This window comes from Ranitomeya imitator, chromosome 4 (assembly GCF_032444005.1).
Source record: "Ranitomeya imitator isolate aRanImi1 chromosome 4, aRanImi1.pri, whole genome shotgun sequence".
Classification (NCBI taxonomy): domain Eukaryota; kingdom Metazoa; phylum Chordata; class Amphibia; order Anura; family Dendrobatidae; genus Ranitomeya; species Ranitomeya imitator.
The window spans coordinates 44,388,899-44,414,745 of NC_091285.1; the positions used below are offsets into that span (position 1 = coordinate 44,388,899).

Sequence of the window (25,847 nt, forward strand, 5' to 3'; positions counted from 1 at the left end):
GTCTCTTTGGAGTCCAGAAGATTTCTTTTTTGGGGTATATTTTTTCCCCTTCTACTATTGAGATGGATCCCGTCAAGGTTCAAGCTATTTGTGACTGGACGCAGCCTACATCTCTTAAGAGTCTACAGAAGTTCTTGGGCTTTGCTAATTTTTATCGTCGTTTCATAACTAATTTTTCTAGTGTTGTTAAGCCTTTGACGGATCTGACTAAGAAGGGTGCTGATGTTGCCGATTGGTCTCCTGCGGCTGTGGAGGCCTTTCAGGAACTTAAGCGCCGGTTTTCTTCTGCTCCTGTGTTGCGTCAGCCAGATGTTTCGCTTCCTTTTCAGGTTGAGGTTGATGCTTCTGAGATTGGAGCGGGGGCGGTTTTGTCACAGAGAAGCTCCGATTGCTCGGTGATGAAGCCATGTGCGTTCTTTTCTAGAAAGTTTTCGCCCACTGAGCGGAATTATGATGTTGGTAATCGGGAGCTTTTGGCCATGAAGTGGGCATTTGAGGAGTGGCGTCATTGGCTTGAGGGTGCTAGACATCGTGTGGTGGTCTTGACTGATCACAAAAATCTGATTTACCTTGAGTCTGCCAAGCGTCTGAATCCTAGACAGGCTCGTTGGTCACTGTTTTTCTCCCGTTTCGATTTTGTGGTTTCATACCTGCCAGGTTCAAAGAATGTGAAGGCGGATGCTCTTTCTAGGAGTTTTGTGCCTGATTCCCCTGGAAATTCTGAGCCCACTGGTATCCTTAGGGATGGGGTGATTTTGTCGGCTGTCTTCCCAGACTTGCGACGTGCTTTGCAGGAGTTTCAGGCGGATAAACCTGATCGTTGTCCGCCTGAAAGACTGTTTTTTCCGGAAAATTGGACCAGTAGAGTCATCTCCGAGGTCCATTCTTCTGCGTTGGCAGGTCATCCTGGAATATTTGGTACTAGAGACTTGGTGGCCAGGTCTTTTTGGTGGCCTTCCTTGTCGAGGGATGTGCGTTCTTTTGTGCAGTCTTGTGAAGTTTGCGCTCGGGCTAAGCCTTGCTGTTCTCGGGCCAGTGGATTGTTGTCACCTTTGCCTATTCCGAAGAGGCCTTGGACGCACATTTCCATGGACTTTATTTCGGATCTCCCTGTCTCTCAAAAAATGTCCGTCATCTGGGTTGTGTGTGACCGCTTTTCTAAGATGGTTCATCTGGTCCCCTTGCCTAAGTTACCTTCCTCCTCTGAGTTGGTCCCTCTGTTTTTTCAGAACGTGGTTCGTTTGCATGGGATTCCAGAGAACATTGTTTCTGACAGGGGATCCCAGTTTGTGTCTAGATTTTGGCGGACGTTCTGTGCTAAGATGGGCATTGATTTGTCCTTTTCGGCTGCATTCCATCCTCAGACGAATGGCCAGACGGAACGAACTAATCAGACCTTGGAAACTTATTTAAGGTGTTTTGTTTCTGCTGATCAAGATGACTGGGTTACCTTTTTGCCGCTTGCCGAATTTGCCCTTAATAATCGGGCTAGTTCTGCTACCTTGGTTTCTCCTTTCTTTTGTAATTCGGGGTTTCATCCTCGTTTTTCCTCTGGTCAGGTGGAGCCTTCTGATTGTCCTGGAGTGGACATGGTGGTGGATAGGTTGCATCAGATTTGGAGTCATGTGGTGGACAATTTGAAGTTGTCCCAGGAGAGGGCTCAGCAGTTTGCTAATCGCCGTCGCCGCGTGGGTCCTCGACTTCGTGTTGGGGACTTGGTGTGGTTGTCTTCTCGTTTTGTTCCTATGAAGGTCTCTTCTCCTAAGTTCAAGCCTCGGTTTATCGGTCCCTATAGGATCTTGGAAATTCTTAACCCTGTGTCGTTTCGTTTGGATCTCCCGGCATCGTTTGCTATTCATAATGTGTTCCATCGGTCGTTGTTGCGGAAGTATGAGGTACCTGTTGTTCCTTCGCTTGAGCCTCCTGCTCCGGTGCTGGTGGAGGGAGAATTGGAGTATGTTGTGGAGAAGATCTTGGATTCTCGTGTTTCCAGACGGAAACTTCAGTATTTGGTCAAGTGGAAGGGTTATGGTCAGGAGGATAATTCTTGGGTGGTTGCCTCTGATGTTCATGCTGCTGATTTGGTCCGTGCATTTCATAGGGCTCATCCTGGTCGCCCTGGTGGTTCTCGTGAGGGTTCGGTGACCCCTCCTCAAGGGGGGACTGTTGTGGATTCTGTTTTTGGGCTCCCTCTGGTGGTTACAGATGGTACTGGGTGACTTGTGTTCTCTGCGGTCTCTGGTGTCCACCTGTTCTATCAGGATATGGGAGTTTCCTATTTAACCTGGCTTTCTTGTCATTTCCTCGCCGGCGATCAATGTAATCAGTGTGTCTTGTTACCTCTGCTTTCCGCTTCTGTAATCATCAGGACAAGCTAAGTTTTTGATTTTCCTGTTCCACGTTTTGCTTTATTTTTGTTTTAGTCCAGCTTGCAGTTATGTGATTCCTTGTTGCTGGTTGCTCTAGTGGGCTGATATTACTCCTCATGTTCCATGAGTTGGCACATGAGTTCAGGTAATTTCAGGATGGGTTTTTGTAGGGTTTTTCGCTGACCGCGCAGTTCACTTTTGTATCCTCTGCTATCTAGTTTTAGCGGGCCTCATTTTGCTGAATCTGTTTTCATTACTACGTATGTGCTTTCCTCTCATTTCACCGTCATTACATGTGGGGGGCTGCTATTTCTGTGGGGTGTTTCTCTGGAGGCAAGAGAGGTCTTTGTTTCTTCTAATAGGGGAAGCTAGTCCTTCGGCTGGCGCGAGACGTCTAGAATCATCGTAGGCACGTTCCCCGGCTACTGCTAGTGTTGTGAATTAGGTTCAGGATCGCGGTCAGCTCAGTTTCCATCACCCTAGAGCTTGTTCTGTTTTTTTGTGTGCTTGTCCATTTGTGATCCCCTGCCATTGGGATCATGACAGGGCTCCCTCTGGTGGCTATGAGTGAAGCTGCGGCTTCTGAGGTTCCTTACACAGGTGACATGGTTTATCCTTTGGTTGGCTGCTCTATTTAACTCCTCTCAGATCGTTACTCCATGCCAGCTGTCAATGTTTTTGCATTTGTTCAGTTCGCTCCGGATCTCTCTGGTGACCTGCCTTCTCCTGCAGAAGCTAAGTTCCTGATAGTCATTATTTGTTCACTGTTTTCTTGTCCAGTTGGTTATCATGATTTTGTCTTGCTAGCTGGAAGCTCTGGGATGCAGAGTGGTCCCTCCGCACCGTAAGTCGGTGCGGAGGTCTTTTTTGCACACTCTGCGTGGTCTTTTGTAGGTTTTTGTGCTGATCGCAAAGTTACCTTTCCTATCCTCTGTCTATTTAGTAAGTCTGGCCTCCCTTTGCTGAAACTTGTTTTCATTTCTGCGTTTGTGACTTTCATCTTTTCTCACAGTCAATATATGTGGGGGGCTTTCTTTACCTTTGGGGAATTTCTCTGAGGCAAGGTAGGCTTAATATTCTATCTCTAGGGCTAGATAGTTCTTAGGCTGTGACGAGGCGCCTAGGTCTGGTCAGGAGCGCTCCACGGCTATTTCTAGTGTGTGTGATAGGATTAGGGCTTGCGGTCAGCAGAGTTCCCACATCCCAGAGCTCGTCCTGTATGAGGTTTAACTATCAGGTCATTCCAGGTGCTCCTAACCACCAGGTCATAACAAGGGGGACCTTGCAGGCACTGCAGGATTTTAAACGTTTATGGCGTAATGTGTTACCAACAGTTTTCTTGGTCACTGTAGTCCCAGCTGCCTTGAGATCATTAACAAATTCCCCCTGTGCAGTTTTAGGCTGATCTCTCACCTTCCTCATGATCAAGGAGACTCCATGAGGTGAGATTTTGCATGGTGCCTCAGATCGATGTCAATTGACAGTCATTTTGAATTTCTTCCATTTTCTTACTATTGCACCAACAGATGTCTCTGTCTCACCAAGCATTTTATTTATGGTTTTGTAGACCATTCTGGCTTTGTGCAGGTCTATGATCTTGTCTAGGAGGCGGAGTGCTAGGTCAGAAGGCTAAAGAATACATTTAAAAAAACTGACCGTCACATCCAAACATAGACTAAGTGTGAACAGGTGATGAACCTAGAATAACCAACTCGTATATAGTCAAGTAAATAAGGCAGCACACTGCAGCGCTAAAACATGCAAACATGAAACACGAAAATTGAACTGCATTACTGCACTAGAAATATGAAAAATGAGAGCACTCTGCCTCCTAGCCACAGGTGTTTTAATCGCAACAGGTCCATAACCCCTCCACAGAGAGAGAGAATTTTAGTCTAAGAAGAGGTTTCACAGGTACCCATTCAGATGGAGACGTTTATTCTCAGTGAGGAAAGGCAAGTGTAAGACCTGGTATAAGAGAGATGCCGTAAAGTGGCTACCAGGTACACATAAAATTGGCCATTTTTATGCGCTAAACGCTCTCATTTTTCATATTTCTAGTGCAGTAATGCAGTTCAATTTTCGTGTTTCATGTTTGCATGTTTTAGCGCTGCAGTGTGCTGCCTTATTTACTTGACTATATACTAGTTGGTTACTCTAGGTTCAGCACCTGTTCACGCTTAGTCTATGTTTGGATGTGACGGTCACTTTTTTGAAATATGATCTTGTCCGTGACATCCTTATAAAGGTCTTTGGTCTTGCCCATCTTGTAGAGGTTAGAGTCTGACTGATTAATTGAGTTTGTGGACAGGAGTCTTTTATAAAGGTGACTATGTAAGACAGCTGTCTGTACTGCAGGTAACGAGTTGATTAGGAGACTCTAACTGGTCTGTAGGAGCCAGAACTCTTAATGGTTGGTAGGGTATGTGCACACGTCAGGATTTTCTAGCAGAAATTTCCTGACAAAAAACGGACATTTCTGCCAGAAATCCGCATGCATTTTTTTTGCGTTGTTGACGCGTTTTTGGTGCGAAAAACGTGAAAAAACCTGAGCGTGAGCACATACCCGTAGGCAATCAAATACTTATTTCTCACTGCAAAATGCAAATAAATTTATAAAATTTATACAATGTGGTTTTCTGGATTTTATTTTTGATATTCTGTCTCTCAAAGTTAAAATTAACCAACCCTTAAAATAATAGACTGATCATGTGTTTGTCAGTAGGCAAAATTACAAAATCAGCAAGGGATCAAATACTTATTTCTCCCACTGTACATATATTTTTTGTACATTTCTTTTTTCAGGGTGCAGCCAGGCCCAGCATTTTTTAAATTTTACATTTCTTGCTGCTAAATTGAAAGTAATTAGACAATCAAACATTATAAATGGCATGTATCCTCAGTATGAGAAAAAAGACTCTTGGTGACCACTGTATAAGCCACAAATACAACTATGAAACAAAACCACCGTATTTCTAAACTTCCTCCGACTGATGTTCATGACGTGATATAGTTCACCTATTTAAGATGCACCTTGCTGCAGAGGTGACCACAAGACTGAGAGCTGAGACTGAAGTCCACGTCAGGTAATATATCAGCTGAGGGGGTATAGATCGTATGAAACTAATTGACAGCAATGACAACATTTTACGCCATGCTACATGAATAGTATATAATTTGATCTACATGTTGACCATGGATGGTCGGAGTCGTAGATACACCACTGTAGAGCCAGTGATTGAGGACCACTAATATACTGCATGTTATACATTTACTTAGACCAGCGGTGGTCTAATGTCTTCAACATTATGGGGGCTTATATACACAATACAGTTATCATCCTGTTTCTCCCTTTACTGCCAAGAACTGTCTGCAAAAAAAAAGGGGCAGCAGTGTTTACCTGCCCAGGTCTCAGCACTAATGCACTCTCAGGATGCAGCAAACCCATATAGTAAAGATGGCAGCAACACAGGTGCAAAATACTGATGAGACAACCACTCACAATCTACCAGTTCTGTACTACATGGGTTTGCTGCATCCTGAGAGTTCATTCTTTCGGAGATCTGCTGCACCTTTTTTCTGTATTAATTTTAGAATTTTTAGGAGGATTTTTATTCCTCTTTTTGTGGCTTTGCTTTTAAGTCAAGAACTGTCTGCACAAAGGCAGTCACTTTCCTTATCAATTGATGAAGTGGGTGAAACGACTCCATTGATATCATGATCATTGGTTTCCTACTGGTTTAAAGTTAAAGAAAACACGGCAATTTTGTTGGCGCACAAGAAGGTCACTCATAGTCTAGAAAACTTGTCAGTATGCTTTGTTGGGTCAGTATATTCCAAGCAATGCATGACGACGTTTCTGTCACATTGACCTTCATCAGAAGGGCTTTAGTTCAAAGCAAGAATATAAATACTTGTAGTGAATAAACGCTGTGCAACCCGCTGCGTGAATAGCACCTGTGGAAAACTGGCTTACTGACACTTTTTGTGACTAGGAGTGCCACGTTTTTTATTATTTCCTACTAGTCTTAAGACCCCTATACATAATAGACTAACATCATCCGAACCTGTCAATATTGGTGGGATTGGCAGCCAGACCAATGTGTTTGGGGAGCTCCTTACTATCCCCAACAGATGATGTTAAGGGAGAAAAGGAACTGCCTGTTGCTGGACCTTTAGTGGCCAATCCTTTTAATTGTTTCTTCGTGCCTAAGCTCTAACAGGCAGGTAGGTGCGACTTACCTGCCTGTTATGCCCGGCGCCATTCATCCCCGGCACAGAGCGGTCACTGACCGCTTCTGCTGGCAATTCAGCTACCTCTGCTGACATCACGCCCATAGAGGGGCAGCTTCCGCTCTGTTGATAGGGTGGGACTCCCAACATTATTTTGATGACAGCCGGAATCCCGCTACCTAACTGGGGGAACCGACTGTCAATCAGAATGACATCGGAAATCACGCTTTGTGGAGAGAGCAAGGTGGAAAAGAAGCTGTTACTCTGTGGATATGTCATCAGCAGAGGCAGGTGAATTGCCAGCAGGAGTGGTCTGTGACCGTTAGTACTTTTTTGTTTTTAACAAAGTCCCGGATATCCCCTTTAAACATTTCTGTGTAAAGGGAGTTGGGAGATAAAACTGTCGATTGTTCTTTAATGCGTATGAGTGCCATAGGTCCCAATCAGATGTTCCTCAGCAGCCTGTTGCCCATGGCTGGCTTACAATATGTGCAAAGAATTTTATTTGCAGGCCATATAGTTTGTGTTAGGCGGTGTATCTTTTCACTAAAATCACCAAAAATTGTGATTCTAAAGGGTAATTCAATCTTACATATGACGCATGGAGTTATGAAACAAAGTTGTAATATGATGTAGTTGTCTTAAGTGTTGTATAATGAATAGTTATTACATTTACAGAACTATTCCTAGATTTAGCTGGGAAGAGGAATATTCAAGATTTATATCTATTCCTTATATGTCAAGAAATTCATTGTCGAACAATTGCCTCAAGGGATACTGATTAAAAGAAGATCTTGGTAAGTTTTATGATATTATTATTATTATTATTTATTGTTATAGCGCCATTTGTTCCATGGCGCTTTACATGTAAGGAGGGGTATACATAATGAAACCAAGTACAATAATCTTAAACAATACAAGTCATAACTGGTACAGGAGGAATGAGGACCCTGCCCGCGAAGGCTCACAATCTACAAGATATATTATTTCATTACAACAAGATGTGTGTGCGTGTGTATATATATATATATCTATATTATATATATATATTTATATAAATATATATACATGTATAGTCCTTTCTGGTCTAATGGTCAGATTGAATAAATCCCAGATGCCAAAGGGTCATCAAGGGGGTAAGCAGAGGGGGCAGGTGACATACGGTGGCTTTTTTTTTTTTGCTATGAACCTCTTGCTAGCCCTTTATGGTTCAACAAAATAGCGGCCAGCTAGAGAATGCAGATTTTTGTAAAATTTGAGCAGAATTCATATCCACTTTAGTATATTTTCCCATCTCTACCTGCAACATTTTCGGCATAATTCTGAAACAGTTTTATAGAAATCTGTCAGAGACCGCTAAGGATAATCGCCTACTGATGAGTTCCAGCTTTGTTTGGTGGCCATCTGAAATCCTGCCCCTTTTTGCCCACCTACAAGCAGATAACAGCAGTGACACTAATGCTCCAATCAGTTGCATTACCTTCTAATTAGGGTTAAAGGGAAGCGATCATCAGAAAATGACCCATTGTTTAAATCAGGTATTTACATTAAATGTACTTTTTTGTAATTTTTGGTAACATTTTTTCCATATCATAATCTGTATTAAAAAAAACAAAAAAAAATCAATTTTGCAATTTTCACACAGACCACTGGGGCTTCTTTTAGTCTTCTGTAGTGTTGAGCCACCCCCCTAGTGTTCGAGTTTGGTTCGTCGAATTGGAGCGTGTTCGACGAATGTTCGTCGAACGTTCGACAAACACCGTTGAACCCCATGGATGGGCTACTCTGCTGACTAGCAAACACTGAAGCTTTGGAGCAGACTCCTGAATCCCAGGCCATAGTATAAGCAAACAACTCTTCAGATGACCCCACTCACCTGGAATTGACGATGGCAACATCATGTAAAACACAGCAAGGGGACTCCAAAAAGAGTCTCCATTATTTCAAAAATTCGGCCACAGACACCACTGAAGTGGCATCAATTTTGCCAGAGTTTTTTTAAAACGGTTGGTGAGGTGATTTTCAAAAATCATCAAGCTTTTAGTCTCCCCAGGATGACACAGGGGTAGAAAAGTCCTTGCGGATCCAGGATTTGTTCATCTTGAAGAACGTTAGTCTGTCTACATTGTCATTGGACAGCCGCGTGCGCTTATCTGTCAGCACACCACCAGCAGCGCTGAACACACGTTCAGAGAGAACGCTGGCTGCGGGGCACGACAAGATCTCCAAGGCGTGAGTGGCGAGCTCAGGCCATTTTTCAAGATTGGAAGCCCAAAATGAGCAAGAGTCCAGTTCCACAGTCATGGCATCGATGTTAACTTGGAGATACTCCTGTTCCTTCCTCTCTAGGCGTTGGCTATGCGTCAGACTTCTTGTCTCCTGTGGCCTTGCAAAGGATGGTCTGAAAAAATCTTGAAACGATTGGAAAAAATTGCTGTTACCACCAGAAGCGATGCTACTGTTACGGTTGGAGTGATGACTCGATAGTCCCACGGTTGGCAAGTTAGAACTCAGATATTCACTACATGCACCACTGGTGTTTTGTGGAAATGCAGATGTAAGATTCTGTAACAGTCTCTGCTGATACTCCTGCATGTGTGAATCCCTTTCTATGGCAGGAATTATTTCGGCAAATTTACTTTTGTACCGGGATCTAAGAGTGTGGCAACCCAGTAGTCGGCATTACTTCGGATTCTGACAATCCGAGGGTCATGTTGCAGGTAGTGCAGCAAGAAGGCACTCATGTGTCTTGCGCATCCAGGTGGCGGCGAGGTGAGAACCATGCTTCCTTCCTCTGCCCTCTCACCCAACCTCGCACAACAGAAATTTGATCAAGGTCTCCCTCATCTGATGTGTCTTCCATGCCCAGCGCCAGTTCGTCCTACACTTCTTCCACACTTCCTGCACCTTCCTCAATAGTTTGGTTGCTACCATGCGCCCTCAGTACTCCATCTCCCCGAGCCTCCAATGCCAGCCGCCTTGGTGCTACCGGCCATCTGGACCTTGGAGATATTATTGCAGCGGCCCTCCTAGGGCTAGGGGTTACTCGGAGCCGGGCCCTTCGGTTCTTGTCGGGGATGTCACGGTGGCTGACCCGGTCCGTGGCCCTCTGGAGGTCTGTAATAAATGGGGGGAAAGGTCTTTAAAGGGATAATGTTCGTGACGCCACCTGTGGTATTCAGTCAGGGTGACCGACGCTGCTTAGGGGTCCGCTGGGGTGATGTTATGGCAGCCAGATGGTGTACCTTCCCACAGGTGAAGTGTTTCCCCAGGGCTTCCCAGAGGTGTGGATGATGGATGATGGATGATGTAAGGCGCAGTGAATAACGAGGACACAATGTTGCAGTCTCTTTACCTTTACTGAAGGCTTCAGCATCCACAGTCCAGGGTAGGGACCACAGGGTAGGCAGAGTCCGGCCGGTCTGAAGGCAATTCCAGAGTCCCCTTTTCCAGGTGGAAATCAATAGCCTTCCTCTAGCGCTGAGCATTGTAGTACCTCCCTGCTGAGCAACACGGTAAGGTCCTCACAACTATTGTAGATGTTAAGTCTCTTCCTCTCTGTCCCCCTGACGGATAGGACAAACTCGTATGACTGGTGGCCTGAGGCTTTTTATAGGGACCCTAGTGACGCCCTGGCCCCCACAAGTTGCCACCGTGCCTCCTGGGTATATGGTCGGGCAGCCAACGTGGAATCAACTGTCCTGCTAGTCTCTGAAGTAAAGCATAGAGATCCTTAGTCCCTCGGTGTTCTGGCTACCGTTACTGCGCTTCAGAAGGAGGCAGCCTGCTTCCAGCTGGTCCCCCTCTGATATTCTTCTCCTTTTGCTATGACTTCATTTCTCACTCACTGCAACACAATTCCTTTCAATGTCTCTTTCTTGGGATGCTGCCGCACGTGGGGCAGGCGCAGCTCCGTGTACCCTCGCTTTCCGCAGTCTGGAGCTTGCTGGAACCACCTCCAACCAGCCTCTGCCAAACTCGGTCGGGACTGACTGACTGACTTTCTAACCAAACCACCAGTTTTACCTATATGTGAGGAGTGCCCTAATAGATAGAAGCTTAGCTCCCCCTGGCGGACTGGAATGTGAAGTGTGTTATGTGGTTGTGATACCTGGGCAGAAGATCTCCTTCATTGCCTTCAGACGTAACATCACTCCCCCTGGTGGAAGAATAACATTACTGCAATGACCAGGACTCTGGGGCGCTGCATTATCCCTTCCACATACGACTCCTCCTGTTCCTCCTCCTCCTCTTGTTCCACCACCTGACTCCGAATACTGTTTAAGGTGTGCTCCAGCAAGTAAATCACCGGAATAGTCATTCTGATAATGGAATCGTCAGCACTAAACATCTTTGTCGCTATTTCAAAACTGTGCAGAAGGGTGCATAGGTCCCGGATCTGAGACCACTCCTGCAGCGTGATTTGCCCCACCCCTGGATCTCGTTGACCCAGGCTATACATCATAACGTATTGCACCAGAGCTCATCGATGTTGCAACAGTCGCTGCAACATGTGCAGAGTTGAATTCCACAGTGTGCGCACATCGCATTTCAGCCGATGAACTGGCAGACCCAACGAATTCTGTAGAGATGTAAGTCGTTGAGCTGCGGGATGCGAACGGCGGAAGTGAGCACACAGTGACCGTGCCCTCTGCAGAAGCCCATCTAGTCCGGGATAGTTGGATAAAAATTGCTGGACAACCAGGTTCAAAATGTGAGGCATACAAGGCACGTGTGGGACATTGCCCCGGCGAAGGGCCGCACCCAGGTTTGCAGCATTGTCACAAACGGCTTTCCCTGGCTGCAGATTGAGTGGAGACAACCATTGATGTTACTCGGTCTCCAGAGCTGACCACAACTCCTCAGCTGTGTGTCTCACATTTCCCAGACATTTCAATGTAATCACCGCCTGATACCGTTGAGCCCTGGTGACCGCATAGTAAGGAGGTGTGCAGAATTCCTTCTGTACAGTTAGAACGCTGGTGGCATTACCAGACATGCCTTGGGTGCAGGTGGAGGACCGAGAGGAGGTTGAGGAGGCAGAAGCAGTGGAGAAACTTCTATATATAGAGGATCGACGAGCAACTCGTGGGGACGGCAAGACTTGTACAGCAGCCCCTTCTCCTGATGTCACCATAGTTACACAGTGCCCAGTTACCAACATGTAACGCCCCTGTCCATGTCTACTCGTCCAAGTGTCTGTGGTGAAATGCACCCTGTCACACACAGAGTTTCTCAAGGAAGCGGTGATGTTGTGTGTGACATGCTGGTGTAGCGCAGGCACAGCTTTCTTTGAGAAGTAGTGGCAACTGGGCGTCTGGTACTGGGGCACTGCGATGGACATAAGGTCTTGAAAATCCTCTGTGTCCACCAGGTGGAAAGATAGCATTTCTGTAGCCAACAGCTTGCAGATGGTGAAATTCAACCTCTTAGCTTTGTCATGGCTAGGAGGAAATGGTCTTTTACTTGTCCACATCTGAAGGCTGGCTGCCGTGCTTAGACAGGGTTGAGTAGGGTGTCCCCGGCAAACTGCTGGTCTGTGAGGAAGGTGCAGGCGGAGATGTTATGTTGAATTGATTAAAATATGGTCTCGATGTCAGAGAGCGCTCAACACCAGCAGTTGTTTCCACTTGCAAATGTTCTGACGACCTGCCAATCACACTGGCTGTTGCGGGTAAAGAGGTGAAAGGTCTGCGTCCAAAACCATGTGCGACTGCTGTTCCCACAGTCAAAGAGGATGAAGAGGACGCGGATGCACTTGATCGGGCAGACGGTGGTTGACCCGGCCCACTAGGCCGCATTTTAGCACAGTGAGCTTCTCACTGCAACGTATGTCTCATATCCATGTGACGGTTCATGCATGAAGTACTCAAACTAGTCATTTTTTGGCCTCTACTGAGATTTTGGTGACAAATCTTACAGACAACATTACTTGGGTCATTCTTTGCGATCTCAAAAAATACCCAGGCTATGCAAAGCTTAGAGTCCGTGCGACCTGAAGAGCCATCACGACTTCTGCTCAGAGGCACAGTTGGGGTTGAGGATGCAGTTGTTGACGTACTTCCAGCACTCCGTCTCTGTCCAGGAAGGCGCAACCTAACCTCGTCATCAGACTCGTCACTAGCATCCTCCTCCACCTCCTCTGCTGACCTCATGGACTGGCGGACTGTGGGTTGACAGTAAGTGGGGTCTTCAACCTCATCATCATCATCCTGTGTGTTCTCACACCCATCGTCCTCAGAGCCAACCTCTTCCTGCCCTGACCGAACACTCAAGTTTTCGTTCCAATCAGGTATCTAAGTCTCATCATCATCTTCCTCATTGTCTCCACCAACAGGAGTTGCAATTTGGGAATGAGGGTCTACATTATGCTCAGAACCTTCTTCATATGGGCCTGGATCTGACTCACAAAGATTCTGGGCATCAGTGCAGACCATTTCCTCATCTGGATTCACAGAAGCTCTGGAGCAGACCTCTGATTCCCAGGCTATAGTATGAGTAAACAGCTCTGCAGACCCAACCATCTGTGTTACCCTATATTCAGACGGGCGGCTGGAGACTTGGGAGCTGTGAGTAAGCAAGTGCGATTGGGGTGACACCTCTGAGGACTGGAGTAGTTGTGATGTTGACGTTGACATGGAGGAGAGCCCACTTGAACCAGCACTTGATATCCGTTCAAGCACCTGCTGTTTTTGTGCCTCATCTGGAATTTGTAGCGATGCTCGTAGCGATGGTTGTAAGAAAGGGATCATATCAGATTGTTCATGAAAAGAAGTAGACATCTTACTTTGGCTGGAAGATGGTCTTTCTTCTGCAGATGTCACTGTTGCTTTACCATCTACCCCACGGACACAATCTTTTTTTCCCTTTACAAAATGCCTATTCCCCTTTCCACCAGCAGCAGGCCTTTTGCCACTCATTTGGTGCTTAACTAATTGGCAACTCTGTATCTGTTGTTTTTGGCACAAAAAATGATGGATGAAAACCGAGCAGAGCTGAGTGGCCAAACTGTGGTACTAGGCCCAAAACTATTTACTGGGTTAGATGCAGTAAAAATTTAGATACACAGGCGGTGTAGTTAGCTTCACAGGCGGGCTACTCCGCTGATGTGCAGACACTGCTCCTAGGCCCAAAACTATTTACTGGGTTAGATTCAGTAAAAATTTAGATACACAGGCGGTGAAGCTAGCTTCACAGGCGGGCTACTCAGATGACTACCAGACAATGCTACTAGCCCAAAAGGATTGGCTGAGCTAGGTTACACCAAATGCTGTGAAAAACACTTGCACAGCACTGGCACAGACCTGTCTGGCAAAAAGTGCTATGAACTGCTGTAACCTACCCTGAAAAGAGCTGATATTACAACTAGTCCCGACTCCCGACACCCTAAACCTACAGTACCTCTCAGAAAATTCGCTCGCAAAAAAAGACTCTTTGACTGTATAGCGCCCACAGCAACAGCGGTGCCGTCTAACACTAAGCTGCAGCAGTGAGGAAATGGTGGCGACGGGGAAAATGCCTTTTTGCTATAGGGCAAGGAAATGTGACATACACAGCCAATGACACATGCCCTTGCTTGTGTGCATCACGTGCACTTTGCTGTGTGTGTGCGCACTGATGATAGGCTGAGAAACTGCACCACCCATCTGTAAATGCGGGAAAGAAGAAAAAAATGGAGATCAGCGTTATTTCAGCACAGATCTATCCCCCCCCCGCCCACTATACACTGAAACAGTCTATTAACAATGATAAACAGTTTTAATGTGAAAATCAAGTTAGGCTTTTGATGAACGAACAGTTATTGAACAGAAACTCGAACAGCCGAATTTTAAGCAAATTTTTGGAGTTCGACGAACGACTCGAACACCGCCCAAAATAGCTCGAATTTGAAATTGGCGAACAGTTCGACTCGAACACCGCTCATCTCTAGTCTTCTGCTGTTTCTGTTGTTTCAGAAAATGTACATGTACATTAGGTGCAATGTACAGATTAGACGTAGTATTTTATACTGATGCATCTAATGAGATTGTGAAAAGGGCATTGTGGAGGTGAAGGAGCAGGGTCCGCTGTGACTTCACCTATTGTGATTGGTGGATCCTGGGCTATCAGTTGTGTGTAGAGGTGTAACCCGACATGGTAATCCTGCCTCTGCTGATTTAGAGACTTGCTGAAAACTCCTCATGAAACGACAGGAAGTAGAGCTCTAGAGAAAAAGCTCTAGTTCCCAATATGAAAATTGCAAGAACACTAATTTTATTTTTATAAAGTAGCAAAAAACTGATTGGCACTTCCAAATAAAAAAACTGGTATGTACAGGTGCAAGCTAGGTGTAGCCACCTTCATATACAGCAAACAAATAAAGTTGCACTCTGTAGTGCTAAAGCATGCATGTACATATGTAATATATGAAATATGAATAGCAATACTGCTCTAGATAATAAGAAAAAATAGTGACGCTTAATACATAATTTGGCCAATTCATGCATACACAGCAACCAATGACAAGGTGGTATCAGAACTCCTGGGAACCTATGTATCTAGTGTGAATACCTCTCTTAGATTGAAGATGAATTTCTGGGTAGGTTAATTTTTTTCGGTTTTGCTTCAGTTTCTTGCACTCAGTGCACCCAAGGGCATGGATTCACCTTCTCTGAGCTAAGCATTACGTTTATAAAGTTTTCCATTGCTGTGTGTCCATAGTTGAGTCCTGGTCCTGCTTGTCCATTTTTTCACCTTGAAGTCACTTTGACACATGCCAAGGTCTGAATAATAGAGGGTAGGACCAACCCAATTTGGGTTTACCTTGGCGTTGTTGGGATAGCTTCTACACTTTTTTTGATAAAAAAAACAGTGCTTACTAAGTGTTATTTATATGCATTTTAACTTTATACTTACTTACAGCTGGGTATTTGTTTATTTTGCTTCTATCATCCGTTTTGTCTGTTTAATGGCCAGTGTGAACATGCTCCTACACATTGCATGTATACCAACTATACTCCAGTTCATTTTTTTTGGTTTTGCTTAATATAGTTTTTCTTTGACTTTCTCCACAGATCTAGACACTATGTTTACCATATATTTCTTAGTCATTTGGGGAATTCTTCTTCTGGAGTCGACTTCATGCCTTGATCCAAGCTGGGCTGAAAGAAATTTTGATGCATTTAAAAGAAAACATATTTTAATTGAGAAATTTACAAACTGTACACATTATATGGCCAAAAGTGGTATAAATAAACCTAATGGTTGCAAAAATGTCAACAGCTTTATCAAGGCTTCGGTGGCTGATGTAAAAAAAACGTGTGAGAAGAAACCAGATGGTGATTGCTGGAGTACAAAATGTTTTCAAGTATTTAACTGTACCCAAATATTAAAGAAACCTTGTAAATACAAAAAAGACCAAACTGAAATGTCACAAATTAAAGTAACATGTTGGAAGAAAGAACCAGTACACCTATCTGGAACTAGAAAATGTTGAGGTCTCCGGGTCTATATGTTGAGATGTTCTGGTCTACTGTATTTAATGCATGTTTTTGGATAGAGCAGTTGTCCAGGAAGCATGGCTACTTTCTTCCCTAAATAATTGCACACCTTTCTTTAGGTTGCATCTGGTATAGCGGCCGGAGGCTGGGCAAGCTCTGTTGGCCCAGGGCGTGGCTTTGGAAATATGACCCCAATTAACCTCATACTCAGAGTAAATTTTTCATTCCATCAATGCTCTGGAGGGAGCAATCCTTGGTACCTGAAGAATTTAACAATACATTTTCCAGTTCATTTTTCTGAGAAATTTAAGGATAGTGTGTTTATTTTTCTGTCATAACTTGTATTCCCCTAAATCTAGGCACCTGCCTAACACACATACCCATGATTGCAGCGGTGCCCCAAGATGCAACTCAAGGACAAATCCTGCACTTTCTTTGGAAGAAGGCAGCCATGTTTTTTAAAAATACTGTTTCCATTAATAGGCTTTTTCACCACTTTGGTATTGAAGATGAGCTATTTTTAATGGGGCTGTCTGGTCCAAATTGCTAAGTCACCCTGTGTGACTGAAGACTAATAAATCCTCCCAGCGCACACATTGTGCACTACAGGGATTCACCAGTTTCTGATCCGGGATCAGAGGGTATTCATGTGTTAAACATAGTCCCAGCCAGAACCCATCCAGTGGGCACGGCCTCGCTTCCATACCTCCAGTTGGCCACACCCATTGGACAGCCACATCACTAGACAGGGCGTGGCCTCCCTGTACATAAGTGTATGGAAGTGAGGTCATGCCCACTGGCGGGGAGTATGTATAACTCATACATAGCCTCCAGTCTCTGCTCAGAAACCGTCAAATCATCCCAGTGTGCAGTACATCACAAAGAGTGACTGCAGACATCGACTTAGACCAGACAACGTCTTTAAGATCAGTCATCAATTTGAGATTGATGAGTGTCTGATACCCGGTAGCCCCACCGATCAGCAGTTTACAGCCAGATGTAAACAATGTACAGAATGGAATATTAACAGTTTGTGACACTGTTACGTGGCCACTGCCCCAGCTGATCTCCAGTACCACTACGTGGTATATAAAGTAGTGCTTCTACTTGTACACCTTTTACAGCCAGCATCTGCCTAAATTGCAAACTGTTGATCGGTGGTGATGCCGGACGTCAGGGCCAGGTCATTAATATTATAGAGGTGGAAAACCCTTTAGTGCGCTTATGTACATGACATGTACAATTCATATAATTCATGTGTTGTGCCTAACATTTTCTTTTCTGTATATGAAGATACCAGTTTTCTGTATTAAAATTGGTCGTTTATGGAGGGAGAATAAGTGTTATTTTATGTCATTCAGGCTTCAAATCATTTTTCTGTAAGCTATTAATGCTATTGTATGTGGAAATAAAGGTATCATTGTCTAGCTCATCATCATTGCCTCTTCCGTCAGCTATCTACCTATTTATCTATTATCTATTTTTTTATTTAATTTTTATCTATCTATCTATCTATCTATCTATCTATCTATCTATCTATCTATCTATCTATCTATCTATCTATCTATCTACAGTATCTATCTATCTATCTATCTATCTATCTATCTATCTATCTATCTATCTATCTATCTATCTATCTATCTATCTATTATCTATCTATCCATCTATCTATTACTGTATCTATTATCTATCTATCTATCTATCTATCTATCTATCTATCTATCTATCTATGGGGTTTCAGCTCTCTGGTAGCCACTTGGTTATGCACTGTCACAAGGTTAATGTAAAGTAAGTGTAAAGTGAGAACCAGAAACCAGTGCATCTGATTGGAACAAGACAATATTAGGGTATGTTTCCATGGTAAGTAAATGCACATCCGCAGTGTCCAGATGTTACAGCATAGTGGATGGGATTTCAAGAAAATCTATCGCCGCTATGCGTTAAAAGATGCCTGCGGCATCCCTGCGTAAACGGACAGAAATACATGACTCAGAAAGTGGAGGAAAGCACAGAGAGAGGTCCACTTCTTTTTAATAAATAATAATTTAAAAAAAGTAGAGCGTGGGGTCCCCCTATATATGTTAACCAGCCAGAGTAAAGCAGACTACTGGGACTGATATTTCAGGCTGTTAAGGAACCAATATCCATGAACCTTGCCAGCCTGATACCCCAAGCGTCAGCAGCCTGCATACCTTGGATGGCTAGCAAAAATAGTGGTATCCCCTCAAAAAAAAAACGGTGAGGGGTCCCCCTATTTTTGTTAACCAGCCAAGGAAAAAGCAGACAGCTGTGGCCTGGTATTTTCAGTCTGGCGAGGTCCATGGATTTTGGCCCTCACCAGCATAAAAATAGCAGCCCGCAGCTGCCCCACAACTGGCACATCCAAAGATGTGCCAATTGTGGCACTTTACCCGACTCTTCCCACTTGCCCTGTAGCCATGCAAGTGGGGTAATATTTATGGGGTTGATGACACCTGTTTGTCAGGTGACATCAAGCCCACGGCTTAGTAATGGCGAAGCATCTATACGACACCTATCCATTACTAATCCTATAGTTGTATGGTCAATAAACACACAGCCAGAATAAAGTCCTTTAATAATCCTAATTTACCATACTTACTGCATCGACTAATCTCCGATTCCCTCGATCTCCTACAAAAAAAATAATAATAAACCAACACAAATACTCCCTGTCCACCGTAGTCCATTTACCGAGTGTCTCACGACGAGTCCAGCTCTGCTACATCTGGATGCCTTTAGCTGAATGGTGGCATTATGCCACCGTTCAGCCAGACATCCAGACACAGCAGAGCTTGTAGATGACCACCGGAGATAACTCGGTCTCCGGCAGCCACCTGCACTTCAGTTCTCACGATCAGCTGACCATCAGAACTTGCCAAGTGACCGGATATAACCTGCAGTTCTCATGATCAGCTGATTGTGAGAACTTTGCCAGTGACCGGAGATCACCCCGGCGGTTACATGTACGGCAGTTCTCGCGGTAAGCAGATCTCATCGCGAGAACTGAAGTGGACGCGAACTTCCGTCTGTGGCACAAGGTAAGACATTATGCAAATTAGTTCACATGCGTAGTAAGCTGCGTTTCCGCACTTACTACGCATGTGACTATAAAGATGTTTTACCGCATCTAATGAAAGTCTATGGGCAATTTACGCTGCGGTGACTGAGCATTTCCGCATCATAAAAAGATATGCTGCAGTCTGGAAAGACGTGCCGCATGTCCGTTTACGCAGGTCTGCCACCTGCGTCTTTGAACGCATACTGGAGATGGAGGACAGAGGAGCCTCTTAAAGAAGTTACAGGTCTGCGAGAGGCAGAAATCTTGCATGTTTTAGGTGACCAAATACCTATATTCCACCATAATTTGCTAAATAAATCTTGCCAAATTAGACAAGGTGATTTTCTGGATTTGTTTTCTCATTTTGACTCTTATAGTTGTGGTCTATGATGTCAATTACAGGCCTCTCTCATTTTTTTAAGTGGGATAACTTGCACAATTGGTGGCTGACTAAATACTTTTTTCCCCACTGTATACAGTACCAGAACCAAATTTACTTCAAAGATACAGTACCAAAACAAAATGTACTGCATAGATGCAGTGCCAAACCAAACTTAATGCATATAGTACATATTACATAGCTATTGGAACAGCGTCGATGTCAAGAGCTGCAGCCGTCTCCTTGTGTTCTCTGCAGTGGCGAAGGCTTCCGGGTCTGTGCTACGAGCAGGAGTGTGCCCCGGGGTTGAAGACACTGTTGTTGATGGCTGCAATGGCTGTCCTCACACGCTCCTAGTAGGCCTCAGATTGCCATGAGGTAAATAAATCTTCCAGGGTGAAGGGCCAATTTTTGTTCTTTTTGGTCTAAAATAAGCCTGGGGGAAGGCTGTATCAGTCACCCATATAAAATTGTGTGGATGGTTTGTAAAAGTAGGGATTAAAGTTGGATTGAAGGTTTTTACCTCAGGAGCTCCCTGATCGCACGTCTCACATAGCCAGAGACCGAAGCCACGCCCACTCTTGGCTGCATCTCTGATCAGTCTTCTCCTTGTTTGAGATGAAAGTTTAGAGGGACGGCCGGGTCTTGGTAGATTTGCAGTGGTATGATACTCCCTCCATTTCACTATGATCGCGTGCACAGTGCTCCTTGGGATGTTTCAAGTTTTAGAAATCATTTTGTATACAAATCCGGCTTTAAACTTCTCCACAACAGTATCACAGACCTGCCTGTTGTGTTCCTGGGTCTTCATGATGATCTCTGTGCTTCAAACAGAACCCTGAGACTATCACAGAGCAGGTGCATTTATACGGGGACTTGATTACACACAGGTGGATTATATTTATCATCATTAGGCATTTAGGACAACATTGGATCATTCAGAGATCCACAATGAACTTCTGGAGTGAGTTTGCTGCACTGAAAGTTTTTTTTTTTTGAATTTCCACAAAAAATGCTGTCTGCTGGGCCAGGAGACCTGCAATCCCCTGCCCTCTGGATTTAGCTGCTGGGACTATTGTACCCGTCAGCCATGGACTCCGGCGTCCGACTTCTAGTGCTGTACTCTGGGGTGAGCTTGGTCACAGCTCCACTCCCCAGGTTCTCTTTTACTTCTCTCCTCTCTCCTCTGTTCCAGACACTGACTGCCTGATCCGTCCTCCAGGCCAGAACTTATAAAGAAGCTCCCCTTAATCTGGGTTTAGAGCTCCCCCTTCTGGTCTGGAGACAGAAAAGGTGTTGGATTAAAGTGTTATCTAGTCAGGGAAACCCTCCTTGCTTCCAGGCATGTCATCACCCCCTGTGAGGGAGGCAATGCCACTGTGGCAACCAGACTCTTGGGGGTGCCACATATATACCAGAAAGAGGCCCAGGATTAGAAACATTAGACTGCACTTAGATGACAACTGAATGCAGACCGATTTCTCTGAATGGAGAAGATGTAGAGAATCTAAGGTCATTTGCTCCTGCTCTAAGGGTCAGACACACTAGACAAATGAACAGGTTTGAGTTTGCCATTGTGATTGCCCATGGCATAGTGTTTTGAGGAACAGGTGCACTAAAATTGGTGTACCCCTCAGCCAGACAGCTTGTTCAGAGAGAGGTAAACTGGTGTCTGCCCGTTATTGGAGGACTAAGCATGACAAAAAAAATATTGCGTAAGAGTGTTGTGGTGTTGCATGATTTACACTTTAGAGTGACTAGATGAAGGGCCTTAGTGTCGTTGTCACCAGTGAGACTGGAGTCGGAGAATTCAGAAACTGTCAAGTTGCTCTTTGGTTTCTGTAGTATTTAAGACCTCTGTCCCATAACACAAAAGTAAAAGACTGCTAAAAAGTTACCACGTGTTGTACCTCCTTTTGGGCCGGCCCAAGTGGGAAATCTCCAGTGAGAGCTGGTCCTGTTGACCTGAAGTTGTGACCTATCCCAACATTGTCATTCCTCTTAGGCCTCCTTCACACCTCCGTAGTTTCAGTACATGTGGTATTCATTTTTTTACGGATCCCAACCATACCCATTATAACCTATGGGACTGCTCACATGTCCGTGTTTTTACAGGGACCTGTGCAAACCACAAGGGGACAAGTCCATTTTTTTTGGGGGGCAGCACGAATGACAAGGGTCAATACAAGTCCATGGGTGAGTAAAAAACATGCACGGCACACAGACGGCATCTGTGTGCCATCAGTGTGCCATCCTTGTGTTGTCCATGTTTAATACTGCAAAGTATAGGAGAAACTTTGTAATTTCTTTCTTTATCTAAATGGATATACAGATGACACAATGATGATACCGTTACCGTTTTTTTCACCCACTTGTTTTTTTACGGACCAGTGATGGAGGCCTTATAGGCTATCAGTGGTGCTCAATTCTGAAGCCATTATGCTATGTATTATAATACGTAGAGGAATCACATTATCATTCAATTAACAAAGACCAGCGCGTACCACAGGAGCAAACTGGCGGCTGTTGATTTAACAGGTGAGTAAAAAATAGCTTTTTTATATTCTTTAACCCCTTCCCGCCACGTAGGCATCGATGCCAATCCGACCCATGACGCCTATGTGGCGTCATGGAAAGATCGCGTCCCTGCAGATCGGGTGAAAGGGTTAACTCCCATTTCACCTGATCTGCAGGGACAGGGGGAGTGGTACTTTAGCCCAGGGGGGGTGGCTTCACCCCCCCCGTGGCTATGATTACTCTGATTGGCTGTTGAAAGTGAAACTGCCAATCAGAGCGATTTATAATATTTCACCTAAAAAACTGGTGAAATATTACAATCCAGCCATGGCCGATGCTGCAATATCATCGGCCATGGCTGGAAACACTGATGTGCACCCCACCCCACCGATCTCCCCCCCAGTCCTCCGATCTGTGGTCCGCTACCCTCCGTCCTGTGCTCCGCTCCCCCGTCTTCCTGTCTGCCCCCGTGCTCCTATGCCACCCCCCCGTGCTCCGACGCCCCCCCGTGCCCTGATCTCCCCCCCTTATACTTACCGAGGCTCCTGGTGGCCGTCCGTCTTCTCCATGGACGCTGCCATCTTCCAAAATGGCGGGCGCATGCGCAGATTCGTTCCATGTACATTTTGATCACTGTGATAGGTTTTATCACAGTGATCAAAATAAAAAAAAGTAAATGAACCCCCCCCTTTATCACCCCCATAGGTAGGAAGAATAATAAAATAAAGAAATTTTTTTTTTTCCACTACAGTTAGAACTAGGATTAGGGTTAGGGTTAGGGAATGTGCACAAGTATTCTGGTCCTCTGCGGATTTTTCCGCAGCGGTTTTTATAAATCCGCAGTGCAAAACCGCTGCGGATTTACCGCGGTTTTCTGCGGATTTCACTGCGGTTTTCTATTGGAGCAGATGTAAAACCGCTGCGGAATTCGCAGAAAGAAGTGAAATGTGCGGAATGTAAACCGCTGCGTTTCCACTCAGTTTTTTCTGCAGCATGTGCGCAGCGTTTTTTGTAAACTCATGGGAAACTGCTGCAGACCCGCAGTGGCGGAAACGCTGTGGATCCGCAGCGTTTTCCGCATTGTGTGCACATACCCTTAGAATTAGGCTATGTGCACTCGGTGCGGATTTGGCTGCGGATCCGCAGCGGATTGGCCGCTGCGGATTCGTAGCAGATTTCCATCAGCTTTACAGTTCCATGTAAACCTATGGAAAACCAAATCCGCTGTGCCCATGGTGCGGAAAATACCGCGCGGGAACGCTGTGTTGTATTTTCCGCAGCATGTCAATTCTTTGTGCGGATTCCGCAGCGTTTTACACCTGCTCCTCAATAGGAATCCGCAGGTAAAATCTGCACAAAAAACACTGGAAATCCACGGTAAATCCGCAGGTAAAACGCAGTGCCTTTTACCCGCGGATTTTTCAAAAATGGTGCGGAAAAATCTCACACGAATCCGCAACGAGGGCACATAGCCTTAGGGTTAGGGTTGGAATTAGAGTTAGGGTTGGAATTAGGGCTTGGGTTACAAATAGGGTTAAGATTAGGCTTGTGGTTAGGGTTATGGTTAGGGTTAGGGGTGTGTTGGGGTTAGGGTTGTGGTTAGGGGTGTGTTGGGGTTAGGGTTTGGATTAGGGTTAGGATTATGGTTAGGGTTGGGATTAGGGTTAAGGGTGTGTTGGGGTTAGGGCTGTGGTTAGGGGTGTGTTGGGGTTAGGGTTGTGATTAGGGTTATGGCTAGAGTTGGGATTAGGGTTAGGGGTGTGTTGGGGTTAGTGTTGGAGTTATAATTGAGGTGTTTTCACTGCTTAGGCACATTAGGGGTCTCCAAACGCAACATGGCACCACCATTGATTCCAGCCAATCTTGCGTTCAAAAAGTCAAATGGTGCTCCCTCCCTTCCGAGCCCCGACGTCCACCAAAACAGTGGTTTACCCCCACTTATGGGGTACCAGCATACTCGGGACAAACTGGGCAACAACTATTGGGGTCTAATTTCTCCTGCGACCCTTGTGAAAATAAAAAACTGCTTGCTAAAAGATCATTTTTGAGGAAAGAAAAATTATTTTTTTATTTTCACGGCTCTGCGTTATAAACTTCTGTGAAGCACTTGGGGGTTCAAAGTGCTCACCACATATCTAGATAAGTTCCTGTGGGGGTCTAGTTTCCAAAATAGGGTTACTTGTGGGGGGGTTTTACTGTTTAGGCACATCAGGGGCTCTGCAAACGTAACATGATGCCCGCAGACCATTCCATCAAAGTCTGCATTCCAAAACATCACTACTTCCCTTCTGAGCCCCGACGTGTGCCCAAACAGTGGTTCGCTCCCACATATGGGGTATCAGTGTACTCAGGACAAACTGGAACAACAACTTTTGGGGTCCAATTTCTCCTGTTACTCTTGTGAAAATAAAAAATTGCGGGCTAAAAAATAATTTTTGAGGAAAGAAAAATTATTTTTTTATTTTCACGGCTCTGCGTTATAAACTTCTGTGAAGCACTTGGGGGTTTAAAGTGGTCACCGGCACCACACATCTAGGTTAGTTCCATGGGAGGTCTAGTTTCCAAAATGGGGTCACATGTGGGGAAGCTCAAATGTTTAGGGACACAGGGGCTCTCCAAACGGGACATGGTGTCCGCTAACGATTGGAGCTAATTTTTCATTCAAAAAGTCAAATGGCGCTCCTTCTCTTCCAAGCCCGGCCGTGTGCCCAAACAGTGGTTTACCCCCACATGTGAGGTATCAGTGTACTCAGGAGAAATTGCCCAATACATTTTAGGATCCATCTTATCCTGTTGCCCATGTGGAAATTAACAAATTGAGTCTAAAAGAATTTTTTTATGAAAAAAAAGTACTTTTTCATATTTACGGATCAATTTGTGATGCACCTGGGGGTTTAAAGTGCTCACTATGCATCTAGATAAGTTCCTTGGGGGGTCAAGCTTCCAAAATGGGGTCACATGTGGGGGAGCTCCAATGTTTAGGCATGCAGGGGCTCTCCAAACGCGACATGGTGTCCGCTAACGATTGGAGCTAATTTTTCATTCAAAAGTCAAATGGCGCTCCTTCCCTTCCGAGCCTTGCCGTGTGCACAAACAGTGGTTTGTGACCACATATGAGGTATCGGTGTACTCAGGAGAAATTACCCAACACATTTTAGAATCCATTTTATCCTGTTGCCCATGTGGAAATGAACAAATTGAGGCTAAAAGAAATTTTTTGTGAAACAAAAGTACTTTTTCATTTTTATGGATCAATTTGTGAAGCACCTGGGGGTTCAAAGTGCTCACTATGCATCTAGATAAGTTCCTTGGGGGGTTAAGTTTCCAAAATGGGGTCACATGTGGGGGAGCTCCAATGTTTAGGCATACAGGGGCTCTCCAAACGCGACATGGTGTCCGCTAACGATTGGAGCTAATTTTTCATTCAAAAGTCAAATGGCGCTCCTTCCCTTCCAAGCCCGGCCGTGTGCCCAAACAGTGGTTTACCCCCACATGTGAGGTATCAGTGTACTCAGGAGAAATTACCCAACACATTTTAGGATCCATTTTATCCTGTTGCCCATGTGGAAATGAACAAATTGAGGCTAAAAGAATTTTTTTGTGAATCAAAAGTACTTTTTCATTTTTACGGATCAATTTGTGAAGCACCTGGGGGTTCAAAGTGCTCACTATGCATCTAGATAAGTTCCTTGGGGGGTCTAGTTTCCAAAATGGGGTCATTTGTGGGGGAGCTCCAATTTTTAGGCACACAGGGGCTCTCCAAACGCGACATGGTGTCCGCTAAAGATTGG

At 44.9% G+C, this 25,847-nt stretch overlaps 1 long non-coding RNA gene across 1 annotated transcript; it reads left to right on the forward strand.

Annotated features, from left to right (window-relative positions):
• The first annotated feature begins 5,419 nt into the window (after positions 1-5,419).
• LOC138675443 (uncharacterized) lies at positions 5,420-17,516 on the forward strand. The gene is made up of 3 exons (XR_011320681.1): positions 5,420-5,455; positions 7,281-7,399; positions 15,656-17,516. It is a non-coding gene; the product is annotated as an uncharacterized lncRNA (long non-coding RNA).
• The last annotated feature ends 8,331 nt before the right edge of the window (positions 17,517-25,847 follow it).